This window comes from Ornithodoros turicata, chromosome 3 (assembly GCF_037126465.1).
Source record: "Ornithodoros turicata isolate Travis chromosome 3, ASM3712646v1, whole genome shotgun sequence".
Classification (NCBI taxonomy): Eukaryota; Metazoa; Arthropoda; class Arachnida; order Ixodida; family Argasidae; genus Ornithodoros; species Ornithodoros turicata.
The window spans coordinates 29,344,703-29,350,702 of NC_088203.1; positions in this window are offsets into that span (position 1 = coordinate 29,344,703).

The following is a 6,000-nucleotide window of genomic DNA, read 5'->3' on the forward strand; positions in this document are numbered from 1 at the left end:
TACGGGGCGGATTTTATGGTGGATTGTGGTGGATTGTTATGTCGGGCGCAGTGTTATACGCATGCAATGTGGTTGCCGCCGTATGTGTCAGGAGTACGTTTTCATTTCGAATACCTAGTACAGTGTTGCCCGTAATCTTTAATTGTAATTTTCTAATTAATTGCACCGTCGATTGGAATGAAACTTGCTCAGTTTTTGTCCTGGTGGCTTGGACCATAGAATAGCCACACTAAATGACATTTGATCGGTGCTGCTTTACAGTACCTTTCACGAGACTGGATAGTTGAATTTTCATGTCGCTTGTCTCTTTCTTTTCTTTTTTTTTTTCTATAGGGTATGTTGGGTTCCGAGTTTTCGGAGTTTTCATTTTGGAAAATTCGGAGAGTGTTTATCGGAGTTCTCAGCTTTTCCGAAAATCGGAGTTTCTCGAAGGATGAAAAAGTCTGAAAAATGAACGGTGCCGGTTTCGGAGCAGTCATCGCAGAGGCAATGAAAGGAAAGAAGTGCAAAAGTAACTGAGACCACACGATGTAGCGCACTGATGTTTTACTACGAAAAGCTATTGAAGTACCACAAACGTATTTGCACAACTTGCGAATGGCGCCCAGGCTCAAAATGATACCAGTTGTGACGAACACAGAACTGTTCTGTTCCAAACTAGCCCAGTGCCCGGGGTCAAGTAGGGGGGGATGCATAGAACAGATGGGACAAGTATGTGTACTGTCCTCCTTTTGGGACATTCACGTGTCCAGCGACCCTGAAGGAAGCTATCACTTGTGATCTATTTATTCTTTTTTTTTTGTTGTTGTTGTTGCAGAAGATCAGTTCGAAGTCAAAAAGCAGGCGTGGAAGAGGGGGACAAGGAAAGAAAGAAACGGGAAAAACCGTAACGCCGCCAGGTGGGCGTTGGAAAAATCGGAGTTCATCGGATAAATTCGATTTTTTTTTCACAAAACATCGGAGGGAGTTTATTGGATGAATCTGACAAGCCGGAAGCCTGTAGTGATATCATGGGATATCATGGTATACTCACCTGAGAACTATCACTTTTTTATATGTGGTCATGCTTATTTGGTGTAATGGGTCTGGATTTCACGCGTGCACTGACACACACTTTTGGGGACGATTGTGGGGTGGGCGCGCTAAGAGTCCGGCACGAGGATCACTTAGGTGTTGGGATTTCGTTCCCGTGAGAGTCCGGCACAAGGGTCAGTTAGGTTAAGTGTTCTGACATATTTCGTTCGCGTGAGAGTTCGAGAAAGGGGAACTAACACCGGTGCATGTGCAATAGACCGGAGATGAGTCTCTTGAACCGCAAGGTACATACATATCGCCCACGCACCGCTACGCGCTGCCTTTCCAAGCAAGCAGGCACCGAGCACAGAGCGGTTTGACAACAGAGAAACACAGCCGCCCCGTTGGAGCGTTTTCCGCCGTTCCGTTCCGCGGTTCCGTTTCCGTTTGGAGCCTTTTCGTTGCTGCGCTGTTCTCTTTAGTAAATCTAAGTACGCCTCCGTGCCTCGAGAACACATAGAGCAGAGGCGGGCTGGGACCGGGCCTGAACATGGAAACAGACGGGTACGGACGGGGCGCGGCCCGGATTTTTGTTCTGAAAACGGCTACGTTATGAAGTGACCGAACGGAACAGATGTTCTCATTGGTACAACTTCGTAGCTTTTATAATTAAAGAGTTAATTAACGATTTTTAGGTAATTAGTAATTCGACGGTTGAGCAACAGATGGCCAAGACATCCGCCGGCCAAGGATGATAAAAGTGAAAACAATGTCTATAGCCCTAATAGTTTTTTAATGAAAAATCTATGTAAAAAAATAAGACACCGTGTATATAAGGCCCATGGTTTTCTGTTTCGGTAAATTCAATATTCCGCGGCACTGACTTGTAAATACCGCGGTTTTCCGCGGCAAGGGGTCAACAGCTGCTTGAAATGGGAAACACTGTATTTTCTTGGATAATGTGGGAACAGAAAATGTTTTATGATCTTACAGATTCAAAGCACCGTTGTGACTCAGCATTACATGATATTTTGTGTTCTCCTCTGACAGCAAGTGCAGTCGGTTGTCTACGATAATTTTATAACTGTTGAAAGATATTTCAGCATCTACAGAATTTTTAGGAACTGACACATACTTGATCGCAATGAGCGCAAAATTGGGAGCCAGCCCCGTCGTTACATTCCAACACCCAGTTACCGTATTTACTCGCATAATTCGCGCACTTTTTCTCCCAAGGAAAGTCTGAAAAGTTTGTGGTGCGCAAATTGCGCGGGAACGTTCGTTACCATATTCAAACGGTGCAAAATGTCAACATTTTAGTATGCCGGTCATATAGACTCTCGGTAGAGCCGATATTGACGTTATTACCGGACTGCTCAAGCGGGAAAGAAGTACCGATATACCGCACAACCGCCGACGGTCGGGAGTCAAAATGGCGATCCACTAGCGCTCCTTTCCTGAGTAGTATGGGATGGACTCGCATAGTGCACAACGCTCAACTGTCCTGAACACGATTTAATTAGCAATTAGAGCTAATTGGGCCCCCACATTAAGAGGGCATACCAGCTCTCCGTCCCAATGTATTTCCTATGGAACAGTCTTTATGCTTTTTCTCGGTAACCACAGCGCACATTTTGACGCGGGTGGTTTCATCATAAACAGGAAGACGAGATGAAGATATTTACGCTACAGGATTTCTCATACATGTCGTATGTATTTTACGGTGACGTCACGAATGCGAAAAAAATACACAATTTTTCTCCTCCCTCTTTGAACAGGTTTTATTAAACTTCTATAGACATTTCGAAAAAAAAAACTTTCCATTTACTTTCTCTGGAAATATTTCAGGAATCGATAGACGTCAAATTTATATGTCTACCACTTTCCGTTTTTATAAAAAAGCATGAAACGTGAGTATGGATAAATACCGTCTCAAAGCCCCGTAAGCCGCGTCATTCTGTGTCGCCCTCTAGCCATAACACAGGAAAAATCGCGCGGAACATTTTGACCGTATCCATCCGCCGACCATGCGGCGTGCACATGCACTGTAGTGTTCCCTCTCTCCTCTTTACTTTCATGGACAGCGGACTTAGGGTATGGCCTTGGCGACCAGAACAAAAGCTTACTTAGCTGCTCGTAAAGGGATTATCGTCAGTCAGCATTGTCGGGGGGGAGGGGGGGAAGGGGGAACGCTGGGTAGACGAGCAAGCATTGTCGCAGCCCGTGTAAGAGACCACCGAGACCAATAAACCTCTTCTTTTTTCGGTGTGCTTATAGAGAACTGAGATGAGTTTATTACCTTGACATGAAACGTCAATTTCCTCGATTTTGCCATTTCGGGTTTTTTCTTACTCAGTCAACTGTCTCATAAGGCTAACGAGAATCTCTCGTATTTACGTTAGTGCAAGGCTGACTTCACAAACATTCCAGTAACGTTCAACAGGACTGCCCTGTAATGTCCGTAATGTTGAAACAGCCAGCAAGCGGATTACACACAGATAAATGTTTCTTAGGATAACGGTACTTAGAACTGCAGCTTTATTTGTTGTTTCTCTTTCTTTCTTTTATTGATCGATTTATTTTTATTTTTATCTTTATTATTTTCTTTATTTTGTTCTTCATGAACGCTCCACGTGAACCAATAAGAAAAATCGATCAAGCGGCCGCTGCACAATTATTTCTGCCCGCGCAATGAGCAACAGTCTTTTCCGGAACCCAAATTCACGTTCGCGAAGCAACGATAACCAACTACAGCGATGGGGGAGGGGGGATATATTTATTAGACAAAAAAAAACAGGCTAAAAGTCAGCCAAACGGGACGTCGACTTGCTATTCCGGACGGTTCGGTTCGGCCGGTACGGTCTCCTTGGAAGTCGGCCTAGGACGCGCGCTGTTGCGTTGGTCGTTGCGTTGGTCGTAGGTCGCAAGCAGAATATGACACACGCGACCAGCAGCTTTTTTACCTAATGCGCTTTTACCTTTTTACCTAATACTATATTATTTCGTGAATGTTTTGAGATTTGGGGATTTCAACTTGTGGACCAACGTCGTAATTTAGAGCCTGACCTAATTTATTCTCTCACGACAGCAACTCTGTCTGTAACTTGTGAACATATGAAATCATAAAACATCGTAATTTGACGGACTCTCAGGAAAACAAAAATCATCATCTCTATTTTTCATCATCTCGTCATGTGTTTGTGTAAGAGTACTGGGGTAGCCAGTTCGACGTCGTTGAAACTCACATCCCCATTTTTTTTCTTTATCACATCACATCACATCATGAAAATGAACAAACAAAAACATTCCGAGGATATGCCGCGAAATATGTGTTATGGAGTGGCTGATTCCAAAACTACATCAATGCCATATTAGTTCACGACCGACATATCTTGAAGCCGCTTATCCATCGAGCATTTACATCCAAAAGATCACCAAGTCCAGCATGCGGTTACATCCAACGTGTCGGTACATCCATACCGTGCCGTTATAGCCAATGAGCCGTTGCATCCAATGCGCCGTTACGTCCACCGATGGATGTAACGTCTCGTTGGACGTAGCGTCCCCAGACCGGTTAGAGCCGGGTCCTAGGTTAGTTTCCAGGGTAGGTTAGTTTAGGCTTGTTTTTGACAGTTCACCGTCCACAGTCCATCTCATCTTCCTCATCACGTTATAACTGGATATTCTGAAATCCTAAGCTGTTTGGAGAACTATTGAAGACCGCTTGGTCGAAAGCCGTTCGATCGAAAGCCGGTTGATCGACGCCGTTTATTCGAAAGACGTTTTTTCGAAGGGAGTTCGAAGGTCACAGCGTGTCCTTAGCACCTCTTTTTCTGTAATTTTTGACTCGAGCATATGGAGCATGAGGCAATCAGTGTGCTGTCCTTTTTTGTTTGTTTGTTGCTTTTTTCTTTTTTTCAGCTAAAGAGGGGAGACCACTGGTTATTTACAGACCTTTGCCATTCACGAACATCACAGCCGTTTCGGGTTTGTGCTTACTCAGTCAACTGTATCATAAGGCTAACGAGAATCTCTCGTATTTACGGTTAGTGGAAGGCCGACTTCACAAACATTCCAGTAACATTCAACAGGACTGCCCTTGTTCGTAATGTTGAAACAGCCAGCAAGCGGATTACACATAGATAAATGTTTCTTAGGATAACGGCACCTAGAACTGCAGCTTTATTTGTTGTTTCTCTTTCTTTCTTTTATTGATCGATTTATTTTTATTTTTATCTTTATTATTTTATTTATTTATTTTCATGAACGCTCCACGTGAACCAATAAGAAAAACCGCTCAAGCGACCGCTGCTAATTATTTCCGCCCACGCAATGAGCAACAGTCTTTTCGGGAACCCAAATTCACATTCGCGTAGCAAGGAAAACCAACGACAACCAACGACAGCGACAGGGGAGGGGGATATATTTATTAGACGAAAAAAAAAAAACGGGCTATAGGTCAGCCAAACGGGTCGTCGGCTTGCTACTTCAAAAATACATAAATAAATAAGATTAAGAAATAGGAGATAAATGAAACGGACGCGACGGAACAGCACGTTAGCTGGTTGATTATTAGGTTAGTAAAAGTTCGGTGTTTGCATCTTCATGTTCAGGTTAGTCTAAGTGGGCTTTAGCAGTTTCCGCACAGAAACAGCCAGATAACATTTATTTACAGTAGTTTATTTTTCAACGGGGACTTCCATCACGTTATTTTGAGATACGGCCAATTTTTCGAGACCGGTTCCCTGGATTTTCCATCTCTCGACAATCCTTGCTAGTTGCACGTTGGATGACCCAAAACCTGTACCCATCTGTCTTTGCACGGCGAACAAAGGGAGGCCTTCTGAGGAAGATCAGGAAAAGCTCCGGGTCACTGGGGATTCTCCACTGAACTAGTGTCTACGCTGAAGGAAAAGACTGGTGTAATGTGAAGTACCCTGTGAAAACCAAGGAGTGTCTAAAAATATAGTACTGAAGTTTCCGGGT